At 41.4% G+C, this 27,279-nt stretch overlaps 1 protein-coding gene across 5 annotated transcripts in view; it reads left to right on the plus strand.

Moving 5' to 3' along the window:
- The first annotated feature begins 9,755 nt into the window (after nucleotides 1-9,755).
- R3HCC1L (R3H domain and coiled-coil containing 1 like) overlaps nucleotides 9,756-27,279 on the plus strand; it is a 71,635-nt gene continuing 54,111 nt past the window's right edge. Inside the window, exons 1-3 of one of the 5 annotated variants that reach the window (XM_040254177.1) lie at nucleotides 9,802-9,846; nucleotides 22,178-22,230; nucleotides 23,664-23,769. The gene's annotated coding sequence lies outside the window, so the exon portion shown is untranslated. Of the gene's footprint in view, nucleotides 9,847-16,222; nucleotides 16,322-22,177; nucleotides 22,231-23,663; nucleotides 23,770-27,279 lie in introns of those variants that run through there. The other 4 variants (XM_040254180.1, XM_040254176.1, XM_040254181.1 and 1 more) reach the window with 4 other exon arrangements.

Consider the following 27,279-nt stretch of genomic DNA (forward strand, 5'->3'; position numbering starts at 1 on the left):
AATGAACAGGCTTCTGCTGCGGGTAACAGGGGCTCAGTTCCAGGGGGGATGTCTCAGAGCTAGTGCAGAAACTGTCTGTGCTGCCCCCGCTGAGGGTGAGGATCTAAGGTATTGGCCCACTGACTCCCACCCTCTCGTCTGCCCTGGCCTCTGATCAGGTACATGTGTGGCTATAGGCAGAAAGCCGTGTGTGTGTAGACATGAGGGCGCCAAGTCCATGCGGGCAGAGCACTGACCGTGTCTGCTGCATGCATTTATAGGAACCAGCCCAGAACCCCACAGATGCCCCAGGAAGGCGCTTCCAGCTCAATCTGGTAAGATATAAGAAGTCTTCCTGGAAGACGTGACAGTTGAGCAGTACCCTAAAGAAGCCTTACTCCAGAGCTATTCAGCAGTGTCTGGGGCAGAGTCCTTGCTGTCTGGTCACACTAAAGATTTTGCACTGAGAGGTCTGGCTAAGATGAACAAAAGTGCTGCTTATCACTCTGCGCGTGGGGTTTGGGAGGTTGAGAGCGGGGCAAGAACTCAGATGGCTGACCCCCTCACAGTGCTGCCCTTTCCGGAACTGAGTCAGGAGAGTCAGAACAGCAAGCAGTGAGCCTGTGTCTGCTCTTTGTAAAGAGAGCCTGAGGACGTTTCTGGGTTTGCCCCAAACCCACCCTGGGTTTCTGTCTATTTGTGGATTAGGTGCTTCCTCAGAACATCCTTCCTCCCAGAGCGGTCACCCCGCGCCGTGCCCAGCCCTCAGATGCTCGCTGCACTCACTCCTTCATCAGCATCACCTCCCTATTAGATCGAGGATGTGGCAATCGGGCTGCCCAGAATTGCTCTCCCCACCTTCAGTTGCCCTGAGCAGAGTTCAGATTGCACATTTCCCGACACTCAGAGAGACCCATTAATATTTAGCATGTTATATTTCCAAAGCACTTTGCTAACACAAATTGATCTTTTCTGCACCCCCTTGTGAGACAGTTCAGTACTGCTAGCCCTACTGGGGACATCAGGCTTTGCGAAGATAAGCTACTTAGACGAGGGCCATGGCTGGGAAGGGATGGATCCAGATTAGAACCAAAGGTCGATGAGACCCATTGTATGAGCCTCCAGACAGAGCTCCAGGGTGGGCCCAGTGCCCCCTCCCTGCCTAGGACATATTGGAACAAATCCAGCCTTCTGAAGTTTTAAATAGAATGAGCTTGTCATCCTTAAGATTGGACTGTTACAGACAGCTGGACTGTTACAAACCAGCTATTGTTTAGGAAGTGCTTACTTTGGGCCAAGAGCTGGGTGCTTTACATAGAATGTATCATTTAGTTCTTATAACCCTTGCCCACCTCTGCAATGTTGCTACTATTATTATTTTGTACACCAGAAAACAGGCACTGAAAGATTAAGTAATTTACTTAAAGTTGAACAGGAACTAGAGCCAGGATTTAAACCCAAGCTACTCAGCTTCAGAGACTTTGAACCAGGTGAAAGGTGGATAGAGGCACCAAGTCAATTGGAATTACTCTTGAAGATCTGCCTACTTCCAGGCAATTCATCATATGCCTTGCAAGATTCTTTCTGGAGGTAAAGGAATTAGGTGGGGGTGAGGGGCTGTCTGCGAAAGAGTTCTTGAGAAATGAGAGTGTAAACAAAAGTTGGTGGTTACTTGATTTCCTCCGGCTTTCACTCTTGGCTCCCCATTCCCAGCCCTGCCTAAAAGAACAGAGAGAGGACTAGTTTATCCAATAAACAAGGGTGGGGCCCACGTGCCGTGTGTTGTGTTCTGGTGGGGCTGAGACACACATGTCATTATGATTTGGTCGGGAGCGCTATAACCAGAGTATGAGAGCTCATGGGAAGGAGGAGGCAGAAACTAGCCTGGGGAAGTTGGGGAAGTTTCTCAGCAGTGCCATGAGGTAGGTCCTGGTGGAGATGGAGGAAGGAGAGAAGGACATTCCAGGGCAAAGGGAATAGCATGTACACAGGAAAGGAGATGTGAAATAACATGGCAGTCTGGAGCGTAACAAGTTCTGTTTATGTGGAAACAGGCTGCTTGCTTTCTTGAGTTCAGTGAGGGGCCACTGCCCTAGATAAGGGGCTGGGTTACCAATTCTAGACTATCCCTGAGAATGTAACTCCTTGTGACACGTTGAGCCAAATTTTTGATATTCTATTGCTGAGTAAACAAGATGATTGTTTAAATTTAGTGAGTTCTGCTGTGTGCAACGCACTGTGCTGGGTGCTGTGGATAAGGAATCGTAAATGAGCCCTGTGGAGCTGTGGGAAAGTCTGGTACTGAGGGCTTGTGTGCCGGAAAGGAAACTTTGTAAAAGGGTCGCTCTGCCCCTAAGACTCTTCTAAGGGAAAATAATTAATGTTGCAGTTTAAAAAACCTGTTTGTTCCCTAGTCAGCCCTGTCCCTTAGGAGCAAAACTCTGTGTAATGTATATGCCCCCTTTCCTTGTTGTTGCTTTATAATTTACCAAGCCATTTCCCATCCACTGTATAACTTAATCCTCATGATAACCCAGTGAAATAGGTGGCCTTGGTGGGTCTCCATTTTACAGATGATGAAACTGAGGTTTAGTGAATATTCAAGATTATGTGTTTTATAGCAATAGAAAGCTTCCCCACAGTGGTCTCAAATTTGTCCCATTATGCACACTCCTTGCCTTCTGAATCAGTGCTTAACTACAGCTTCTGTGCTACGCGCTCCAGGGGCTCCCAGTGGCCCCCTGGGGTGGGAGGTGTCTTGCTGCACCTCTGGAGGTAGGTATTGAGAATGTTAAAACCAAGGCATGGGTGCTGCTGTATTGGAACTCAAAGCCCAGCTCTAAATAGTTGACTCAGTCGAAGCTGAGCCAGGAAATTCTAAGTGGTAGACGTTATTCGACTGTTTTCTCAATTATAGCTCGAAGGAATCAAGTTGTCCTCAGATCAAGATGAATATGGACATAATATCACCTAGCCCTTTCCTCTAAGAAGCACTGTGGTGTTGGATATTTTAGCCAGACAAGCCTTGAGGTCAAGAGGTGGATAGATTAAACTTGGTACAGGAAAGCTAATTGTGTATACGTGTGTGTGTGTGAGAGAGAGAGAGAGAGAGAGACTGAAAGTGTGTGTGTGTGTGTTGGAGGTACTAGCACAGCTCACAGTTGGATAAGAGCATCAGATGTGTGACCTTATTGTCCAGAGAGTCAACCAAAACAGTTGCTGCCATGCCCTTTTAAAGGTGGCTTCAATTAGAGTTGGGAGAGTTTTCTGGGCTCCTATCTTAGCTGTGGGGTCAGAGGTCATTGCTACTTATCAGAGTCCTCTATCCTATTTTCCTCAGGAATTAAATGGGAGTTCTCCCAGTTGATATTTTGCCCTCCTATTGTCCTAAAAAGTCTTATTTTTCCTCTAGTTGATACCTAAGACAGATAAAATTCTAGATAATAGCACTTACTGATGTTAGTCATGAGGGAAGGATCCAAGCACAAAAAAGCCCAATAAAATCTGGATCTTTCTGCATTTCTTGATGAAAGTCACGAAAGGAAAGAATTCTTAAGTTAGGGGGCACCAATAAGGGCCCACATTTCGAAGGGGAAGGTTCATTTAGTCCCTCTCTCCTGAACTTTTTCTCCTCCATATTCCATGTCATCTGGGTAATTATGGTATTATATTAGGAGGATATTGAAATTCCAAGGAGTTGTGAAATGTCTCCCAGCAGAGTTCTCTTATATATGCCTTGTTCAAATTGTCCGTTTTGAAACTAGGCTGGAGATGACCAAGCCCAGATCATTGAACAGAGGGGTAACATGGAATCCCTAAAAGTCTGAGGACAAGATATCCTCTATTAATAGTTATCTGAGGACTCTGAAGGCTCTGAAAGAGGGGATCTGGCATCAGGAACATTTGAGTTAGAGGCAGTGTAACTTAGTGGTTGAGAGCTCAGACTCGAGAGTCAGATTGCCTTGGTTCAAATCTAAGGTTTGTCAGTTATTAGCTGCACAGCCTTGGGCTTCCTCCACTGTGAAATGATAATAATAGATTGTACCTTGTAGGGTTGTGTGAGGACTGACTTAGATCAGGTACATAAAGGGCTTAGCACAGCTCCTGCACACAATATGCATTTGTTAAATGTTAAATGCTATTATTTATTAAAGGGAGAATTATTTTCCTGTTCTAGGGTGTTTCTTTCCTTCCTTATGTCCTGACCCCCTGCTGCTGCTAAGTCACTTCAGTCGTGTCCGACTCTGTGTGACCCCATAGACAGCAGCCCACCAGGCTCCGCCATCCCTGGGATTCTCCAGGCAAGAACACTGGAGTGGGTTGCCATTTCCTTCTCCAATGCATGAAAGTGAAAAGTGAAAGGGAAGTCGCTCAGTCGTGTCCGACTTTTCACTACCCTCTAGTTTATATTTCTAAAGCCAGCTGCTTAAATATCCCCTCCTCTTCTGGTCAGGGATACAAAGAAAAAACAGCTTGGTCATGGGAGTACTTTCTTCTGTATTACTTACAGCATCACCTCAAACTAATATACACAGTTCATTTTAATTCAAGAGCTAAGGGCCCTTTAAACCAGCCATTCCTTATTTATTCAGTTAAAAAAAAATCAAAGTCCTTTGGTTTCACGTTCCTTTATTGTATTTTGTAAGGCACATATTGGATACTATGTAAACGTGAAATACTCTAACAATAGTAACTGAGACAGATGAGAAACTCAAGGAAGCAAAGTCACCATTTTGAGCTCAGCTCTTTATTGACTGGCTGAGTGATTTGGGAGCGACAATGTGGCTCCAAAGTTAAAGAGCCCCCAGGGATTCAGACGGCAAAGGCTTGAGTCGCAGTCACGGCAGCAGTTATGGTGACCCCAGGCAGGCAGCTTCTTCCCCCGCAGACCTCAAATTCTCCCCATCAATACTAGGATTAATGCCACAGAACAATCTCCCAGAGATGTGAAGCCAGGGCTGCCATATGTGGTTGTACAGGCTGTGTACTGCACAAGGGTGTCAGCTGACGGGGTAAGTGGGAGCTGAAACATAGCTCATACTCTACTCATCAGTCTGTGCTCCCTGGTGATGGACAGCGTCCACATGGAGGGAGGGACCCTTCTGTCTAATTTGCATAAAAGTAGTATATGGGCTAGCAGAGGCCCCGTGTGAAGCAACGGTGATAGCCATGGGTCACAGAGCTTAGCACTTAGAATGGATACATTTATTCAGCACACAGTTCTTGAACACCTACTATGTGCCAGACCCTGATCTAGGGACTGAGGATATGGAGAGGAGTGTAAATAATTTCTGCCCTTGGGTCCTCTTTCCGTCACCAGGCCATCCTCCCCTAACGTTCAGTCATCAGCAAGTCCTGTAGACTCGAGATGCAAAATATACGTGGAGTCCACCCACCTTGTTTCACTGCTAGCACTTTGTTTTCATTATTTCTTTCCTAGATTACTGCAGCAAATGGGCTCCTACTTCTACTCTGGTCCTCCAAACAAAAACAAGAGTGACTGTATAAAAATGTCAATCAGGGGACTTCCCTGGGTCCAGTAGTTAAGACACCACATTTTCACTGCAGGGGGTATGGTTCCATCCCTGGTTGGGGAACTAAGGTCCCACATGCCCTAAGACAAGGCCAAAAAAAAAAAAAAAAGTCAATCAGATACCATTAACCCCTTGTTTTAAGCTTTTCAGTGGCTATAATTTAGTCTGGGGTCCTCACCATGGCCTCAAGGCTGTGCACACCTGATTCCAATCATCTTGTCATGTCATCTGAATCACTCAACCCATACTCTCCCCATCTGTATGAGAAGAGGTTCTTCATAGAAATAGGAACCAATAGGATATATGTGTATCTCCTATAGGTGTATGTGATATATATATATATATTTATATCCTATGTATATGTATGTGTGTGTATATATGTGGGGCTTCCCTGGTGGCTTAGCAGTAAAGAATCCACCTGCAATGCAGGAGACCCAAGCTGGATCCCTGGGTTGGGAAGATCCTCTGGAGGAGGGCATGGCAACCTACTCCAGTATTCTTGCCTGGAGAATCCCATGGACAGAGGAGCCTGGTGGGCTAAAGCCCCCAGGGTTGCAAAGAGTTGGACACGACTGAAGCCACTGAACACGCACGTGTACATATGCATATATAAAACAAGATTTATTGTGAGGAATTGGTTTGTGTGATTTTATTGTGGCTGAGAAGTCCCACAATTGCTGTCTGCAAGTTGAAGACCCAAGAAAGCCAGTGGTGTAATGCCAGTCCTGGCCTGAGAACCAGAGAGAGTAGAAGGATAGAAGACCAAAACGACTCTCCCCTTTCCCAATTTTTTCTTCTGTTCACACCTTCAGCAAATTGAGTGATGCCCGCTTCCCAGGTGGTGCTAGTGGTAAAGAAACTGCCTGTCAACGTAGGAGGCATAAGAGATAAGTGTTTCATCCCTGGTTTGGGAAGATCCCCTGGAGAAGGAAATGGTAACCCGCTCCAGTTGCCTGGAGAGTTCTATGGACAGAGGAGCCTGGTGGGCTGCAGTCCATAGGGTCACTAAGAGTCAGACAAGACTGAAGTGACCTAGCAAGCAGGCACCCACATAAGGGAGGGCAAATAAGCTACTTATCTCAGTCCACCCACTCAAATGCTAGTCTCATCTGGAAACATCCTCACAGACACACCCACAAATTATGTCTGATCTGGTTACTCAGTGACACAGTCAAGGTGACACACAAAATTACCTTTCATACTATTCCACAAAACTCACCATTCTGTCCTTCACACAACCTAGCTTGTTCTCTGTGTGGTCTCATCCCTTTGGCTGGAACACCAATTCCGTGGTTCTCCCCTTGACCATCTCTTTCTTATCCTTCAGTGCTCAGTGGAAAGGTCACTCTGAACCTCAGAGAGGTGATCTGGACCACCTTGTTAAAGTAGCGTAGTATTCTATGCCCACCAGCCACTCTTTGCTAGGATGTTCCACAACAAAGCATCCCAGCTCAATTTGTAAGTACACAGTTCTTTGTTTACAATCTGTCATATCTGCTAGATTGTGAGCCTTGTAACATGATTGTTTGTTCTCCACTATAAATCCCTTCAGAATTTTGCTAGTCTCTGGTGCACAGTAATAAATACCAAATATTTGCTAAATGAAGTTGTTACAGAGAATTTGTCTCTCAAAGGGGAGTAATCATCACAACATAACGTAGAGATACATTTTGTGACAAAGGCAGTGATATGCTGGTAAACTGACTCTCAACAAAAGAACCTGATTTGTCATTTATTGATTTCCATGGTGGTGTAATCTGAGCTGATTTCAAGTTACCAATGGTTTAAAAGCTGACTTGTAAAAACAGTTAGTTTTTCAAAGGGCTTCCCTGGTGTCTCAGATGGTAAAGAATCTACCTTCAATGTGGGAGACCTGGATTTGATCCCTGGGTTGGGAAGATCCGTTGGAGAAGAGAACAGCCACCTACTCCAGTATTCTTGCCTGGAAAATTACAAGGACAGAGGAGCCTGGCAGGCTACAGTCCATGGGGTCGCAAAGAGTTGGACATGAAAGCTGTTATGAGCTGCCTCTGGCCTGTCACTGGACTAGAGGTCTGCATGGGTGCAAGGAGAACCCATTAGTTCATGCTGGGGAGCTCAGCAAAGGCTTCCTGGAGGAGGTGACACTTGATCTGTATTTTGAAGGCTGGGTATGTTGGTTCAGGCCTTTTAACTCCAAAATAGCTAACAGAGCCCTGCTCCCAGTAGCCCATGTTCAACTGTTCTTGGCTTCTCTAACTCAGCTCATTTCTGCTTGTCTAGGAGTTACCACTTGATTAGTTCAAGCCTCAGAAAGGGTTTCCTTGCGGCCAGCATTCTACTGGGTTTGCTTTGAATGCAGCAAAGTAGAGTTAGACTGGGTAGAAGTTAGTCAAGGGAGAAAGGTAAGAGTTTTCCAAACAGAGGAACAATTTATGCAACTCAGCAGTTCCATAAGTCTAAAAGTATACAGGAGGGCATGGAGGAAGATTAGCTTCTTCCAGGCTGTGTTTGATAGGCTGAGGAGCTACACTGATTCACAGCATAGGATGGGTGGCAGAGGGAAAGAGAAAGGAATTGATTACTTTCCCTGCATAATAATTCCTGCATAATTCACAACTGGTCACTGTGGGGTTTTGTTTTTGTGGGTCTCATTTTTTTCTGGTATGGAATCATTTGATTAACATCTGTCTCTTCCAAGAGACTGTCAACTCCACAAGGGCAGGGACTATCTTGTTTACTATTATTTTCTTAGTATCCGACACAAAGCCTCCTACATAGCAGTCAACAAAATACAGTCTTGTTGAAAGACTGCATCACCTGGGGAACGTTTAAAACATGCTTATGTCCATTTACCCTGAAATAAGATCTGTAAGTCTCTCTTCCCTGAACCTCTGAACCACAAGGATGTAGAGAAAGTAGTAAGGCAGGTGTCCATGTTTTGTAAAAACCACTCAAGAAATTCACTTCCATTTCTCCTTCCAAAACCAATCAAGTGGATCCTTTAAATGGTTTAACCAAGTGTGACATGATTCAATTTTACTGGTATAAGGATAGAGACTTAGTGGGGCTGGCCTCCATGTTTTGTAAAAATCGCTGAAGAGATACCCTTCCTTTTCTCTTCTCAAAGCCAATCAAGTGGATCCTTTAATTGGTTTAACCAAAAGTGTGATGTGATTAAATCTTGCTGGTTACATAAATAGGCCTGATGGCAGTGGGGAGGAACCCACAGAGGTGCTGATGGCCGTGGGGAGGAACCAGCAGAGGTGCTGAAGTGCTGGGCCCAGTAAGGAAGCCCATGCTGTAACGAGGTAAAAAATGAGATGGGTCTGATTTAAATCTCTGGCGGTGGGTGTAAAAGGGAAACAGATTCAAGAGACGCTCAGGACTTAGAATCTACACAATCTGGTGCCCATTTGGACACAGTGGAAGAAGTGAGACGGAAGAATCTAGGTTGAAGGTTGGAGTGACTGTTAGTGAACAGGGAGGAGGGAAGAGTCACTTTTAAAGTTATTACATTTGAGGTACTTGTTGGACGTGAAAATATTAGTTGCTCAGTTGTGTCCGACTCTTTGCGACCCCATAGACTGTAGCCCGCCAGGCTCTTCTGTCCGCAGGATTTCCCAGGTCAAGGATACTCGAGTGGGTGGCCATTTGCTTCTGCGGCGGATCTTCTCAACCCAGGGATCGCACCCCGGTCTTCCGTATTGCAGGCAGGCTCTACCATCTGAGTCACCAGGGAAGCCCAAAGGGAGACTTAAATATCAGTGTTCTCCAAGAACTCTGGAGAACACTGATATTTAAGAAGCAGGCTAGAAAAAGAATTCTTGAAGGAGACAAAGAAGAATGACCGGAGAGGAAGAAGGAAAACCCGAAGATAGAAAATAAGTGATAATGTCCAACAGCATCAAGTGGTGCTTCAAGCTTAAATTAGTGACTTGAAACTACCTTCAAGGAATGATGGTGACAAGGGGACTTTCTTTCGGGGCAGAAACTGCCGGGCAGAGGACGAAGGAGGAAGTGGCGACAGCGAGTTCAGAAGCTTTGCTGCGAAGAGGAGGGATGGTACGACTGTGCAGGACGTCAGGAGCTCTGACCCCTTTATAGCTGAGAGGGAAGGGGACGAGGGAGCGGACAGCACCGACACATCGCGGGGGCTGCGCCCTTTTGCCTGCTCTTCCCCCCGCGTGACCCGGAGGCCGCCTACGCGGGCCGGCCTCGCGGAAACTACAGTCCCCAGAAGGCCGCGCAGCGCTGGGGGGCGGAGCCGAGGCCTGGCGCACGGCTCGGAGGCTCGAGCGGAAGAGCTAGAGCTTGGAGGAGGCGGCGGATGCGGACAGCTAAGGCGCCCCGGGTAACGAGTTGCTTCGCGTACCTGTGCCTCCCTCCCTCCGCACTCCAGCCTGGGGCTCGTGGCTTCCACGTCTCCCTCAACACTTGGGACAAGCTTTCTTTCCCCTTTTGTTACCGGTATTTTTCTTCTCACGTGACGCGTGGCCGGCCCCCGCCTGCGGCGGAGGTTACTGGGAAGCTCCCGCCCTTCGACCCCTGCGGGCCCTGGGTTGCGGGGGACCGTCTCAGACCCCTTTTTCCTTCTCTGGGCTGCGTGGTTGCTTTGGGTGCTCTCCTCAGATACTCTCTGCGAAGGGGCAGTTCCTTTCCTGTGTTTCAACAGGTACTGAGTGGCGACTTGGGGACCCCTTTTTCTCCCGAGTGGGTAGGAGGCTGTGGACAGCGAGGGCCACCCGGGGCTTCGGGCGAATTCGGGGCGCGAGCCCTGAGCCTCTGGAGCGAGTCCGCTGGGCTGGCTGGGAGCCCCGGGCTATGAGCTGGGAGTGAACTGTCTGTTCGCCAGGGAGGGTATACTTCCTGGTTTTCTTGGGCCACCCTCGGAAAACTCCAAGTACGCTTTTTAAAGTTTTCTTTATCAATAAAAGCCTCTTGTCAGAGTTGAGTAGGGAAGAAGCACAGGATTTGGAATCTGATGTCCTGGGTAGAGTCTCGGGTTTGCCACTTGCTGGATCTATTATCTTTTGTAACCCGTTTATTGCCTCCCCGGTTTCCCAGTCTGAAAAATGGGGGTGATCGTCTTTGGCCTTCCTGCCTTCCAGAGTCGAGCAGTTTATTAGAAGTGACATGTGTGAGAAAGCATGTGTCACATATAACAATCTCACTGTCTTTCTGTCTCCAGCCCAGGTCAGTTGAATTTTTATGAAGATCAAATGAGTTAATAAATAAATAGGGGAAAAATGTCTTTGGAAACGAATGTGAACCATACAGATGTTTTTATGTCGTGTTCCTGGGGAAGAGGTTACATTAGAGCCCTATCACCTGTGGAGTCAATTTTACACTTCCTCTGGATTTTAAGGTCCACCAGAATTTGGCTTGTTCTGTCCCACCAGCGCTGCGTGCACGCACTTAGGAGCAGTCTTGCTCTCGTCTTGCTATAGTACAGCCATCCTTTCTTCAGTGCTACACAGAGTACCAATATCCCAGAAAGTACTTCATGTTCTGCATGTGTAGTGCTAAGCTTATGCTTGTCTCCAGCTGGTTGGCCCTTTAGAGGTACTACTTGTTCTAAACCTAGCCCTGATTGTATCACAGTGTCACTAACTTGAATGTATACTAGCTGAGATGAGAAATATTGGGGTTATTTTTACCTGTCCTAGCTACATGTATTAGGAGTCTGTGTTACCTTATAGTTAAAATTCAGGACATAAACAGCCAGGATTCGTGTGTAGTTTTTATTCTGGCAGTTAAGTCTGAGACTCCAAGCAGGTAACTTTGCTTCTCTTTCCCCTTGTAAGGAGTGAGGATTTTACAGTCAGCTTTTTGTGGGTTTGGCACTATAGTAATTAGGTAGTCTTGTATTATTTCAGAAATCATTGGTTGGAAAATACCTGAATGTGGTTCTAAAACCAAGGGATGACAGTACAATTGTTGAATGTATAAAGCTGAACAAATTTGAGTTGAAATCCCGGTGCTGTGACTTCCAGTTCATGAGTTGTGGTGAATTATTTCACCTCTTTAAGCTTGTCTACTAATTTCTGAAATGAAGATGATAGCGTTTACCTGGTAAGGTGTATATACAGATTAAATGAGATGTGAATATAAAGTAGTGCTGGAGTGAGTATGTGCTTGTTATTTTGTTGCTATTTTAATTGATGACTGCTGCTGCTGCTGCTGCTGCTAAGTCACTTCAGTGGTGTCCAACCCCGTAGACGGCAGCCCACTGGGCTCCCCGTCCCTGGGATTCTCCAGGCAAGAACATTGGAGCGGGTTGATGACTATGATGATGGTAAAAAGTGATGAAATTTTAGGTAACATATTTTCTTAAGATTCAATTTTTTTGTTGTTCGTAAAGTGAGAATAGTTATCCTTAACCCATAAACTTAAAGAAGCAGTAAGAAGTGCTCAGATTGCAGGCTTTTTTTTTTTAAGCAGTTGCATTTTATATAAAGATTATATTAGGCTATTTTTTACATTTAGAAGTTTCCAGAATGCTCTTGTTGTTGGGGTGTGCTATTGGGCTAGTGCTTCATTGATAACCCAGAGTAAGAATTTAGTTTTGTGTCTTTTTGCACATTATAGCTTGTAGCAGAACAATTATCAATGTTAATGACTTAGATATTGACTACTGACTAGGATAGCATTTTATAGAGCATTTTTATTGGCTTCCCACCCTCCCTGCCTTTTTTTAAAAAAAGCTAGACTATTTGACTCTAAAAGTTCAATCTAGTGGGTAGGGGCCAGAAGATTTGGTGACTGTCAGTTTTTGAAAGTGGTAACATAGTGACAAGTGCTTATGGTGGCACAGGTGTGTGTGTGTATATACAAGGAGTGAGAGTTTAGAGAAACCAAGGGGGAATGTCTACTAGAGAAAACTGATTTGTTGGTCCAAGCAGAGTCTTAGAGTTAAGAATTGGAATGTTTACTTTTCATTCCTTCAGATGCTGTGTTGACTGCAGGATGTCTGAAGATGCAAATGTCTAGGAACTGTTTCCTTTACTCTCTTTTTTGATGTGGTTTCCCCTGGCTCCACTTTACCAGTTTCACCCTGACCTGTAGTTGAGAATCAGCAAGATGACAATTTTTTTTTTTTTTTACTACAGACTTGTGTATAAACTATAACAGTAGCCATTTCCATTAAAATCTGCTTTGTGTGTTATAACGTATTACTTTTTCCTTTATGTTTTAAACATTTTTGTTCATGACTTTTTTCTTTAAAAGAAATTTTTGGAAGATAGACCCATTTTCAGGCTTAGTGAAAGACAGTATTGTTACTGTGTTTAGTTATTATATTTTCTTATAGTCATGAATTTAGGTGATACATATATATTTACTCTCATAAAGCTTCACATGATCACTGTGGTTTTTTTAGCCAAGGTTAAGTTTGTTGACTGTGCCACTGAGCCCTGAAAAATAGCAAAACTAATTGTCTAATGTGTTTCAATCTGTGACCCTGTCCTTATTAGCTCACCATTTACAAAATATCTCACCAGAATGAGCGATAAGACTAGTGTATTGTTGATTTGGAACTTGTGCACGCATTAGACATGACAGAAGGAAATGAACTAGTGCCAAAAGTAAGAGTGTAGATTTTTAATTATACAGAACTGCAATACAAGACTGGCACTCACTGTGTATAAAACTGGTGACCTGTGGGATGGTTTTTGACAGTCACTGACCTGAAAGATGATGCTGTGAAAGTGCTGCACTCAACATGCCAGCAAATTTGGGACTGGAAGAGGTCAATTTTCATTCCAATCCCAAAGAAAGTCAATGCCAAAGAATGCTCAAACTACTGCACAACTGCACTTATCTCACACGCTAGTAAAGTAATGCTCAAAATTCTCCAAGGCAGGCTTCAGCCATACCTGAACCGTGAACTTCCAAATGTTCAAGCTGGTTTTAGAAAAGGCAGAGGAACCAGAGATCAAATTGCCACCATCCTCTGGATCATGGAAAAAGCAAGAGAGTTCCAGAAAAACATCTATTTCTGCTTCATTGACTATGCCAAAGTCTTTAACTGTGTGGATCACAATAAACTGGAAAATTCTTCAAGAGATGGGAATACCAGACCACCTGACCTGCCTCTGGAGAAATCTGTATGCAGGCCAGGAAGCAACAGTTAGAACTGGACATGGAACAACAGACTGGTTCCGAATAGGAAAAGGAGTACATCAAGGCTGTATATTGTCACCCTGCTTATTTAACTTATATGCAGAGTACATCATGAGAAACGCTGGACTGGAAGAAACACAAGCTGGAATCAAGATTGCCAGGAGAAATATCAATAACCTCAGATATGCAGATGACACCACCTTTATGGCAGAAAGTGAAGAGCTAAAAAGCCTCTTGATGAAAGTGAAAGAGGAGGGTGAAAAAGTTGGCTTAAAGCTCAACATTCAGAAAATGAAGATCATGGCATCCGGTCCCATCACTTCATGGGAAATAGATGGGGAAACAGTGGAAACATTGTCAGACTTTATTTTTTTGGGCTCCAAAATCACTGCAGATGGTGATTGCAGCCATGAAATTAAAAGACGCTTACTCCTTGGAAGAAAAGTTATGAGCAACCTAGATAGTATATTCAAAAGCAGAGACATTACTTTGCCGACTAAGGTCTGTCTAGTCAAGGCTATGGTTTTTCCTGTGGTCATGTATGGATGTGAGAGTTGAACTGTGAAGAAGGCTGAGCGCCAAAGAATTGATGCGTTTGAACTGTAGTGTTGGAGAAGACTCTTGACAGTCCCTTGATCTGCAAGGAGATCCAACCAGTCCATTCTGAAGGAGATCAACCCTGGGATTTCTTTGGAAGGAATGATGCTAAAGCTGAAATTCCAGTACTTTGGCCACCTCATGTGAAGAGTTGACTCATTGGAAAAGACTCTGATGCTGGGAGGGATTGGGGGCAGCAGAAGAAGGGGACGACCGAGGATGAGATGGCTGGATGGCATCACTGACTCAATGGACGCGAATCTGAGTGAACTCTAGGAGTTGGTGATGGACAGGGAGGCCTGGCGTGCTGCGATTCATGGGGTCACAAAGAGTCGGACACGACTGAGTGACTGAACTGAACTGAACTGACCTGAACTATATTTTAGACGTTTCTCTTAGTTGAATTGTATTGGTTGCAGGCATCCCACCCATAGGAGAAGTGAGAAGACATGGAACTAGGCTGTTCATGTCTTAAAAGAGAACCTGCTTCTACTCTGCAGCCCACCAGAAAATGTGCTCTTAGCCAGTGGGGAAAGCATGCAGAGCCTTCTGTTAATGAGCCCAGTGGGATGAGTGAAGCCTGGGTAACTCCTGAACTCCTGAGAGTTTGTTGAATTACAGAGGAATTCCAGTTGTCAGAGGTTTCGATAGAAGTTACAGGCTATTGCTGTGCAGCAGTAAACCTGTGTGTGGAGAGAGTATCTTCCTCCCAGTAGATCATGGACCCGTTGCTCACAGTTTGTGCTGTGCATTTTCACAGTGTCATCCTGGCCTTCTGTCTGGTTTTTTATTCTTCAAATTTGTTATTCAGTTTTATTTAATCTGTTGTCCCATGTGCCCTTTAGAAATTTTTTTTGTTATTATTTATTTTTATGTCAAACATGGCTGGTTTAGACTAGGGATAACAACAGAGAAGCAGAGAAGCACTGTTAGAAACAGCAGATTCTGGTGTCTAGTATTCTGAGGTTCCCAAATAACACGAGTTAACCTGTACATACGGTAATATGAATTTCTAGAATGGACAAATTCATGACTGTTTAACTTGGTGCTAAGGCAAAAATATGGGCAAATGGTGTGGGGTATTCTTATTATGAAACTTGCCTCTTAGGAAAAAATAGATGTAGTGTTGATACTGGCTTGCATATGGGCTGTTTCAGGTTCTTTGCCATGGAATACCAGATGAGTGTTAAAGAAGGGAAGCCCTTGGATTTAAACATTCCCCTCTGAAATTTATACCAGTAGCCCTGTTTGTTTTTTTCTTATCATCTGTAAAATAGGGTCAATAATACCAACCCTGCTTGTTTATAAAGAGTAGAGGGAAAAGTTAACAAGAATGTCTTGGAAATGAGGTAACTAGGGGAAAGGCTGACAGAAGGGCGGAGACAGAGAGGAAAAGTCTCACACTGGGGTGGGTAACTTGTCCCTGAGACAGGAAGAGGGTGCACAGCAAAAGCAGAGAGTGAGGCTTAGTCAAAGACAGAGAGGGGCCATCAGAAACCCTTAGGAGGGACAGTCAGACGGAGGCAGTTTGAAAGAGGGGTAAACAGATGTAGAGCAAAGCCTGACTTAGAAATGGCAGGTGGATTCAGGGAGGGAACTGCGAAAGACTGCAAGAGGGAACCAGGAGGGCATGGCCAAGGGCTTGTTGAATTAGTTTTTGAGTTTTTGTCTGTTATTTGGGGAGTTCTTGTAGACGTTTGTAATTAGCCAAGAGAGGGAAGAAATGCAGGTATTAGTAGTAAATCAAGTAACATGTTTATAAAGTTTTTATTACACTAAAATTTTCCCTTAAGCACTCATTTTATTTTGCATATTCAGAATTCAAACACCAAGCCAGCTTTTGCTGCAGGCCTGTTAACTGCCTACTTGACCCCTTCATATGGTGGTGGTTCAGTCGCTAGGTCATGACCAGCGCTTTTGCAAGCCTATGGACTGTAGCCTGCCAGGCTTCTCTGTCCGTGAGATTTCCCAGGCAGAAATCCTGGAGTGGGTTGCCATTTCTTTTCCAGGGGATCTTCCTGACTCAGGGATTGAACCTGTTGCTTCTGCGTGTCTCCTGCATTGCAGGTGGATTCTTTACTGCTGAGTCGCCAGGGAAGCCCTCATAGGTAAACTCATTTTAAAAAATTAAATAAAATGATTAGTTTCTCTTTTAGAAATACTTTTTTCTTGGAAAAAAATACGTGCTTACTGTGGAAAACTTGGAAAATACAGAAAAGTTTAAAGAGCAACAACAAAACCCATAATCTCACAACCTAAGCAACACATAATGAGGCCTGCCCTTTCATTTTGTTGATGGTTTCCTTTGCTTTGCAGAAGCTTTTGAGTTTGATGTAGTTCCATTTGTTTATTTTTGGTTTTGTTCCCCTTCCCAAAGAAACAGATTCCAAAAAATATTGCTAAGACTGATGTCAAAGAGTGTGCTACCTATGTTTTCTTCTAGCAGTTTTATGCTTTTAGGTATTACGTTTAAGTCTTTCATCCATTTTGAGTTTATTTTTGTATTTGATTTAAGAAAGTGGTGTAGTTATATTCTTTTACACGTGGGTGTCCAGTTTTCCCACCACTATTTATTGAAGAGACCATTTTCCCCATTGTGTAGTTTTGCTTCCAGTATTGTAGATTAACTGACCCTGTAAGTGTGGGTTTATTTCTGGGATGTCTGTTTTCTTACATAGTCTGGTCAGTCTTTGCAGTTCATCCCATTCTACTAAATGTAAAATAGAGCAGTATCTATTTGAGGTTATTAGGACTCCATGGAAGAGGAGGATCTTGAAGGAAGTGATAGAATGACAAATTGAGAGGACAGAAGAAAATTCCACATAGAGTGATGAGAAGCTAGAAGCAAGAAGTGCAGTGTGTGAACTGAATGAGACAGAAGGGGTGTTTTTAACAATATTGCACAAATGGAAGATGATGAGTAGTAAAGAGATATGATTTGCTGGGTTTACATGTGTATAGGGATAATGAAGAATTAATGGAAAGCTCTGAAGGCTGGGCTGAAGAACTTAGATTTGATCCTTAAAGATGATATTTTTGTTGAAAGTCATGATGAAAACAGTATTTGAGAAAGATTGTCCTGGTGGCTTAGAGGGGTAACTCCAAGTAGGGAGTGGCTTTAGGGTAGGCAATAGGACAGTCATGGAATAATGTAGAAATAGAAGGTGTAATAGCTCTTGTGGAGGAAGAGCAAGAAGTGTAGTGTTAGAAAAGCTGAAAGTTGGAATACCTCAAAGTTTTGAGTTTGACAGATAGGTGTATTGTAGTATTTTGATGGTGACATTGAGGAAGGATCTCAGAGAGGTCTAGGGAGAAAGATATTGAATTCAAGTGCTTTTACAAGTTGTAGGTTTGAGTGGTAGTTGAAAAATCTGGTACCTTAAAGATCTTCATTATTAAATTTATTATAAATGAATGCTGTCCCTTTTAAAGTAATCATTCTTAAGACCATGCATTTATTCTAGCAAATAAATATTCTTTGGAATTTGTCTTTTGGAACTGCTTTCAGAACCTATAGAACCATACAAGAAAACCAATCTCATTACTTTATGGTCATATCTTTCGTGCCCAAGAATATTATCTTGCTTGATCACTCATCTTATTTACCATATTTATTTCTAAGTGATATTTGACGATCCCTAAAAGTTAATCTGCAGAGGCCTTAAATTTATTACCATGCTGGATATTTAAATAACTGTCATCACTGCTGAGAACAACCTTAAGCTGTGATAGCATTCCGAGAAGAGATGCTAGTGATGCTGGTTAAGAGGGTGGGTTCTGAAAGACTAGGTTTGAATGATCTCTTTAGTACATCAGTTCTGTACCTTGAATACGTTTTTTTAACTTGCCTCAGTTTCCTTGTTTTTGAAAGAAGGATGGTGATAATACTTCCTGCTTCATAGGATCATCATGAGGATTAGCTGCTAGAACGGTGCCCGGCATATTTTAAAAGCTTGGTGTCAGCTGTTTATTCACCATCCCAACTACTGTTGCTGCCATCACCATTTTGTCTGTTTATCTTTTTAGTTTCAAAAATCACTTATGTTCCTGTTTAATTACATCTTGTACAAATGGAATGATGGACAGCTAGAGTTAAAATTAGAGCTCAAATAAATGATCAGACGTATAGGAATGAGGCTTTTTAGAATCTGTTAACTTAGTGGGAGAAGAGCAGAAAAGACAGATTTTCCTCACTGTGAAGTCTGACCAAGGATAGAATATTGGGGAATATTCATGGTAAGGGAGTGTGAAGCAGAAAAAGAAGCCAGCAAAAGAGCAGTGGAAGATTGTTTAGAGAAAGAAAGAAACTCTGGAGTGTACATTAGTATAGAAGTTATATTAATTAAGATAAGATTTGGTTGCAGTCGAATCGTAGAGACTTAAGCGTGATAAAAGTTCATTTCTGTCAGTGTCACGAATTCCAGAAGTAGTCTGGGACAGTCGTGGTTTGTCGTGGCGTCATGTTGTTACACTGCTGTGCATGGATTCTCTTCTTTTCCAAGGTTGCCTGGTGGTCTAAGATGGCTGTTGGAGTTCTAGCCTCTTCATCCACATATGAACCAGCAGAAAGGAGGAAACGTCTTTTTCCCTTTAAGGAAACTTCCTGAAAGTTAGATGTGCCACTTCTGCTCATATTCTGTCGGTCACAGAGCCACACCTTCCTGCAGGAGAGGTTGGGAAATGTAGAATATTTTGAATTCTTAGTGCCCAGAGAGAAAAACGAGGAAAAATCAGGAAAACCCAAGGGTAGCTAGTTGAAGAATATAGGGTAGATAACAGAACTAATAGTCTGTGTGTGTGCCAGGCTGCTTCAGTCATGTTCGACTCTTTGCGACCCATGGACTGCAGCCCTCCAGGCTTCTTTGTCCATGGAATGAATTCTCCAGGCAAAAATACTGGAGTGGGTTGCCATGCTTAGGATAGTTTAATTCTTTACTGGTAATCCTGGATAGAGTTTTTGTGTTTGTGAAACTATGAGTGTGAAACTATGAGTGTGAAACTACTCTTATCAAACTGCATCAATAGTACTCTGTTTTTAGGGTGTTATCCCTTCATGAATCCTTACTTAATTAGGATTATCAGTCTCTTATAGGGAAAAAGGTGATGGGTATGTATGTATATGTATGCCTGTATGTGCTATGTGTATAGATATATAATATACATTAATGTGTGTATATATATATATATTTCCTGATTTAGCATTGGTGTTTCCCAAAATTGCTTCATATAGCAACAGCCTGCCTTACAATTGATAGTATTTAAGTGTCTGATATCTTTCTTTTGTTCTTTTAAGCTTCTAATTTTACCTAGCCTTCTATTCACTCTCCAGTTTGATTGTTTTGGGCCATTATTTTTAATCTGTCTCTGTCCTTTTATATTACTACTCTCTCACTGCTGTTGATGCTGTTAATAGTACTTCCCCAAATAGATAAATGAGCAAATTTAATTAAATGTGTTATTTGCACTCTCCTGATCATTAATGAGTTTGTATGTAAGGTCAGGCCTACAATCTTCCTAGTATTATAATGACTGAATTTTCTCTATCCACTAAATGGATAAGTATTTGCTTTAGAGTTTTTTATTTTTAAAGCTTCCATATTTTGTATGTTTATGTTCTTTTAATGTTGGAAATATGGTCTTCTAACAATAAAGGAAGAGTGTTTTCTCTGTCTGTTTACCTAAATGCTTGAGAGTACATTTTCTAAAGGGAAGGACATTCTATTATGAAAGCATAGTACAGTTATCAAAATCAGGAAATTAACATTGATTTAATATTACACTGTAGTCCACAGACTTATTCAGATTTCACTCATTATCGCTATAATGTACTGTTTTGTAGGAAAAGAAAATTCTGGCTCTTGGAGTGTATTCAATTGTCATGTCTCTTTAGTTTCCTTTAATCTGGAGCATTTCCTCAGTCTTTGTTTTTGCATATTAACATTTTTGAAGAGTCCAGGCCAGTTGTTTTGCTGTTACTATTGTTGAGTCGTTAAGTCGTGTCCAACTCTTTGCCATCCCATGGACTGCAGCTTGCCAGGCATCCCTGTCCTTCACTGTCTCCTGGAGTTTGGTCAGTTTCATGTCCATTGAGTCAGTGATACTATCTAACCGTCTCATCCTCTGCGGTCCTCTTCTCCTTTTGCCTTCGATCTTTCCCAATATCATGGTCTTTTCCAGTGAGTCAGCTCTTTGCATCAAGTGGCCAGAGTATTGGAGCTTCAGCTTTAGCATCAGTCCTTCCAATGAATATTCAGGGTTAATTTCCTTTAGAATTGACTGGTTTGAGCTCATTGAAGTCCAGGAGATTCTCACAAGTCTTCTCCAGCACCACAATTCAAAGGCATCAGTTCTTTTGTAGAATGCTTATAAATTGGGTTTATCTGCTGTTTTCTCATTACTGGCTTCAGGTTACCCATTTCTGGCAGGAATACCACAGAAGTAATGTTATGCTTCTCGGGGCATTGTGTCAGGAGGCACAGGATGTTGAATTATTAGTAATGTGGTCTTGGATCACTCCTTTAAAGGTAGTATTTGCCAGGTTTTCCAGTGCAAAGTTACTGTTTTTCCTTTTATAATTACTTTGGTGGTAAAATATACATAAAATTTATCATTTTAACCATTTTAACCAAAGTGTATAGTTCAGTGATTAAGTATATTGACATTATGTTTTTAATTTTGAGGTATCTTTGAAAAAATACTTTGAGATTTTATAAATTTCCTACTACTCCTTGAATTTTACTAACTTTTGTTTATCTGCCTGAATCATTTTCATGATGGTTCCTAAATGGTGATTTTCTAATTCCATCATGTCTCCTATAGTTATAATACTTTATTTCATTATTTATTTTGATGCTGTTACTGATTTGGTCAGTGGGAGCCCATTCAAGCTGATTCCTGTTTCCTTTTGCCTTGCCCTTGTCACTCATATACACGTTCATATACATCTTTATCTATCTACTGAAAGCAATGTTTATATTGATACTTCTGATTCCAGTCCAACGCTACAGGGTTTATTCATTCTGTATTTATAACCCCCTCTTCCAAAAGTGAGAAACTTGTCCCTATGATTTGCATTTTTACTAATTGGCCTAGTCCTAGAATACCAGAGAATAGTTTCATACCACTACTTAAAAGACATCTCATAAGTAGAGTTCAGTATTTGTTTTCCTTATCCTATGGGCATATAGTCTAAATCTCCACTGGTCAATAAAGTAGCCACTAACTGCATGATTTGAGATGTGTTGTAAATGTAAAATGCATACTGGATTTTGTAAACTTAGTATGAAATAAGAAATGTGAAATATCCCAATAATACGTTGAATTTTTTTAGATATGTTAGATAAAATAAAGTTAATTTTAACCATTTTAACATGGCTGCTGCTGCTAAGTCACTTCAGTCGTGTCTGACTCTGCGACCCCATAGACGGCAGCCCACCAGGCTCCCCCGTCCCTGGGATTCTCCAGGCAAGAACACTGGAGTGGGTTGCCTTTTCCTTCTCCAATGCACGAAAGTAAAAAGTGAAAGTGAAGTCGCTCAGTCATGTCTGACCCTCAGCGACCCCATGGACTGCAGCCTTCCAGGCTCCTCCGTCCATGGGATTTTCCAGGCAAGAGTACTGGAGTGGGATAACATGGCTGCTAGAAGATATTAAATTACATATGTGGCATCCATTATCTTTCTATTGGACATCACTGAGCAAGAATCCACTTTCAAAAGTTACTTGGGTTAGTTTTCTCCCCAACTTTCTTTCTGTAACATAGTTATGTTAGTCATTTGCAGTACAATTCATTTCTATTGTATTTTAAGTTTTTCTCCCCATCCTAATTGATCTTACTTATTTTTGAGCATGTGAAGCATTAATATGGTTCCCAAAGTCAGAATTATTTTAAATATGTATATACACTCAAAGCAGTGTCACCCATTTCTTCTTTCTTTTCACCCTGTTTTTACCCCACCTTTATAGGTAATCAATCTCATCAGTCTCTGGATTACCCTCTTGGTGTTTTTTACCCCCAGGTATGAGGAGATAACACGTTTATTTTTTTTATTTCTTAACTTTTTATACAAAATTTAGCATACTGTAGATACTTTTTTGTACTTTGCTTTTTTTAAATTAAACATTTCACTTCAATATGTTTTGGACTCCATTCCATATCAATTTATAGCACTCACTGTCCCATCCTCCCTTTGTCTTTTCCTCCCTCTTATGGTTACTCTGTTGTGATAACTTAACCATTCTCTCATGCCATTTCCAGTATTTTGAATTTATAAGCAGTGCTGCAATAACTAACCTTGTTTATATATATTTTTGTGTGTTGGAAGTGTATGTTTGGGTAAATAACCTAAAATAGGATAGTTAGGTCAAAAGTTTACTGGAGTGGGTGGCCATTGCCTTCTCCAAAAGCAAATATAGTTTTCTTAAATATTGCTCAATCCCTTTCTGTGGGAGGTTGAACAAGTTTGAATTTGCACCAGCAATGTATGAGAGTTTTTCACATAAACTGATTATTGGAGTATGTTGGTATGTTTTTTAATTTTTGCTATCCTATTTGTAGTTAGAAACAAAGTATCTCAATGTAGTTTTGATAGTCACTTTACAGTTAATAATCTTTTCATAGAATATATAAAAGTCATTTTAATATCTTTCTGTGTTAATTATATTTTTAACTTCATTTTTCTATCAGACTTTTTTTTCTCCCTCAGATTTTAAGAGTCCTGTAGAAGTCCAGTCATTTCCTTATGATAAATTCTTTGAAGGAGAATTGCTGGATCCAAAGGTCCTTTGATATATAAAAGATTTTGAAATATTGTTAAATGCTTTCTATATTAATAAAATATGTATCTCCATTAACAATGTGGAGCCCTATTCAAATAGTCTTTACTCACCAAAACAGACCTTACTTCTTAATCTTTGCTTGTCTGATGGATAAAATAGTACATTTATTGTGGATTTCTTTGCTAACTGATGTGATTTATTTTTTCTTTGTTAACTGATGATGGTTTATTTTTTATTTGTCCAGCTAGCTGTCCATTTAACATATTCTTATTGAACATCCACCATGTACCATCTTAAAAGTTAGAACTATAGTAATGACTAGAAGTTGAACATCTTTTTGTGTTTCAGTCATTTGTATTATTTTGTTTCTTATCTCCATCTCTCTCTCTCTTTTTAATGGCATTTAATAGATGTTTTGTCTCCTCAGACTAGTTCTCAGAGGACTGAGAATAAGAGGAAATGACATTTTCTTATTCTGTTTTGTTGTTGAACTTTTAAAAAGTATTTTTGTGCATCTGTTTATTTTCATTGCCCATTCTATGGCAAATCACTGTATGAAACTCTTAGAGTATTCATGAAATGAGATCATGAAAGTTAAATGCAGAAACAGGTGTCAAAGAAGTGATAATTACAGATTTTTGTAAAACTAACTTTTATCATTATTATTTTCCAGGAGAGGCTGCTGTCTATCAGAAGGGAACTTTTGTACCATTTGCCTCAGATGCAGCCTGTCTGCACGTTCTAGTTTTATTATTCAAAAAATAAATGCCACTTATTTGGTAAGTCAGTTAACTAGAAATATTATTTACTCTGTTTGCTTATGTTTTGTATGTTTTTAGTGCCATTTTACTTTGTAACTCTCCTGTATAACAAGTTTGAAAGTGGCAGTATCCTGAAAGACATTCAGGATCTTTTGAAGATTTTCTTGCTTTTGTTCATGTGTCTTTCTTAATTTTGGTGTTTGTTGTAGAGAGAATAGGGGCTTGTTAAATATTGGAATTAATTCTCAAAGTTGGATTACTAGCTTTGTTCTTTCCAGTCTCTTTCTACTGTAGGAACTGAGAATTAACATCCTTCCTGTCCAGCTCTAGCTTCCCTGTAGTTCAAATAGGGAGCAGCAAAGAGGCACTGTTATGGTAGGAGTTTGATGAACTGGGAAGACTATATGATCAGTGAAATCCTCAGGAAACCATAATAAAGCAGAATGAATAAGGCTATCAAAGAAATTGTGGATGAAAACTAATTGATAACTAGTGAAACTGATTTTAATTTGTAAAATGTTACTCTCTAGATGTTTATTTTTATTTTTTCTAAGAAGACTTAAGTTGCTATAACCTGGTGTTTTGTGAGAGGTTTCTCTTCCCCACATCCTATGATAATCTTTTTGGTCTGTTCCAGCTTCTGACTCTCATGTTTAGCTATTGGCAACCAGGAAACGGATGTATAGGATGAAGGCTTTTTCAGAGGGTCAGTCATAGCGCTGTCATAATTGTACTTGTGTGCTGCTGCAGCACACGCAAAGCATTGGATTAAAGCTTTAAAAAAATGATACTGGTGATTTGCAGAATTTCCTTTTAACTGGGTTTGCACAACAAGACATAGAAGTAAATGTTGATGTTGAGAACTGAGCTCAAAACAGAGTACTATCAAATAAAATTTAGGAATGAGGAGCCACGGGCACAGAAAAAAGGGGAAGGAAGATTCTCCTTTGATATGTTTTTTTTGGTAGCCTCTTGGCTTCTGTTAACGTCAGAAAGCTGACTTCAGGTGTTCCTAGATGATGTGCACGTCTCATGTCAGTAGAGAGACATGGGATTTCATTGTGCTTGACTCTGAAAGGGCCACGTCTCAGAGTAAAGCAAGTGAGTTTTAATCTTGGTTATTTAAAATCTCCTTGTACCTGTCTTATTAGGAGTATTATTTTTTTTTTAGAAGAAACTAATTTGCAACTGGCTATAAAAGACTGACATTGTGTCCGGGAAAATGCTGTACTAACACTGCGCTGTCCCACAGGGGCACTTCTCAAGTCCCCAAACACAGTGCTGACAATCTGTGACAGCCTGTGAATTGTTGGGCAGCATTTTGGGAGGATGGACAGCGGAGTGAGGCAGTTGTGTATAAGTTACAGAGGAGATGGGGAGGGGGAGAAATGAGGGAAGAACAGAGCGGCTCAGGTTCTGGGGGCAATTTGAACAGTAGCTATTCTCCTTGTGAGCTCTGCTGATACCACTGGAATGAATAGCTGGAATTGGTTTTGGTGGGGTAGAAATGTGTTTCACTTTTCCTTTCAAGGTGTTACAGTTTCATTTTGTCTTAAAAACTATAAGGTTAGATGTTCTATTGATAAAAGTAGGAGTTGGATAGATTGAAAAGTTTTGAAGAGACTAGAAATATCACTTCATGCTAGGAAATGAAACTATTAAAATCAAAGAAATGGGGATGGGTCTTACCTTTTCCAGAGACTGTTGCAATGGTAGTAAGGCCGGTTACCATATCTAGAATCAAAATGATTGGGCTCTTATCTCAGACAAATGTATATCCTGATATTTGTTAGTTTATTAGATACCACTGGTGGCTCAGTGGTAAAGAATCCGCCTGCAATGCAGGAGACACTGGTTCGATCCCTGGATTGGGAAGATCCCCTGGAGAAGGAAATGGCAACCCATTCCTGGATTCTTGCCTGGGGAATCCCATGGACAGAGGAGCGTGGTAAGCTACAGCCCATGAGGTTGCAGAAGAGTTGGACATGACTTAGCGACTAAACAACATACTAAGGTATCACCAGCTATTTGTTTCAGAAACACTTGGCCAACTATAGGAATCTTCACCAGGTAACAAGGCACAAGTTTCTGGTATTTGGACTGTGGAGTGGAATTTGACGTGGGGCAAACTTTGGTTCAGTTCTTTCTCTGATCGTGAGAATGGTTATACAAAGTAAGTGTGTTTGATTGCTCCCCTAGATGTAACGTCTGTTTATGTGTGTGGGGTTAGACTTGGGGAACACTGTTACAGAGCCCATTCCTGCTGTTGATCCTGTTTCTGGGTTTTGGTTCGATGTTATTGCTTGCTCACTGATACCACTGGGTTAAGCAAGTGTAATGTTGAGCGATGTCAGTATTAAGATTGTGTGCTATTGTAACACCTTTACCTGATGGTACATAATAATAATAAAAAAAAGCCAGGGTAAATGAAAGAACAGATGGTGTAAGGGAAGGTTTGCAGACTAGACACGACAGTAATAGTATCACTTCTCAGCAATTGCCTGTAGGGTCTAGACTTGACTCTCCATTGCTTATGGTACTGAATGACTGAACCTAGTGTTGAGGGCCCTCCAGGCTGAAAACGGAATATTCTTTCTGGCAGAATATTCCCCATTTTGCTATATTGACCCTTTGGCTCTAGTAGTTTCTATAGCTGTCTCCAAAATAAGGTATTCTGAATTACTGCCTCTTCAGATTGCTCAGACTGTTCCTTCTACTTGGAATATCTCCCTTCAGTCCCCAGTCTACATACCAGCTTCCAGTTCCCTTTGATGCTCCCTTTTTCAACTGTTCCAGGCCCTATGTGATAGCTCTCTTTTCTGAATTTTTATCATTTAGAGCTTTTTATTTGTCAATTTTATATTACCTTAAAACACCTTTTTAAAAAAATTTCTTACCTTCCCAATTAGGTAGAGACAACTTAAAGAGGAGGCTATGTTATTCCTGTGGCTCAAACTGTGTCCTTACTTGTGGTCCAACTTTATAGTTTCCACTGTCCCAGCGTAAATCTCAGTACATTATGTGCACTAAAAAATGTTTGGCTACAAGAAAATGCCATTACTTGTTGTTAGCTATTACTAACCTTTAACATTTGTCTTGCTTTTTGTATCATAAAAATATTAGATTAAAATACAGTTTAGTACCCGAACCATGTTTGTTCAGTAGATTATTCTACTTTGAAAGCCTTTTGTAACACTCTGGATGGGTTTCCTGATCCTTAAAGGAGCAGTTCTCTGAAGATGTTTATGTATTATAAGGTAATTGTTTGCTGTTCTTGACACTTAGTAAACTTTAAGTCTGCATATAAGAGAGTCTTTTATTTATTAATTATCTGATGTTTTTTCTTTGCCTGCTTTAAAGTGAAGCTTGCTGCTTTTGGTTTCTCAGTTTCTGATCAGCCACATTTGGTCTTCACACTTGCTAGTACAGCTACAAGGAGGAAGGAGATAAGAGTTATAACTGTATCTCTAACATACCTTTACAATTATTCTCTTTGGTTATTGTTGCACTTTGGTATTTTTTCTTTTT

This window comes from Oryx dammah, unplaced genomic scaffold, assembly GCF_014754425.2.
Source record: "Oryx dammah isolate SB20612 unplaced genomic scaffold, SCBI_Odam_1.1 HiC_scaffold_14, whole genome shotgun sequence".
Classification (NCBI taxonomy): Eukaryota; Metazoa; Chordata; class Mammalia; order Artiodactyla; family Bovidae; genus Oryx; species Oryx dammah.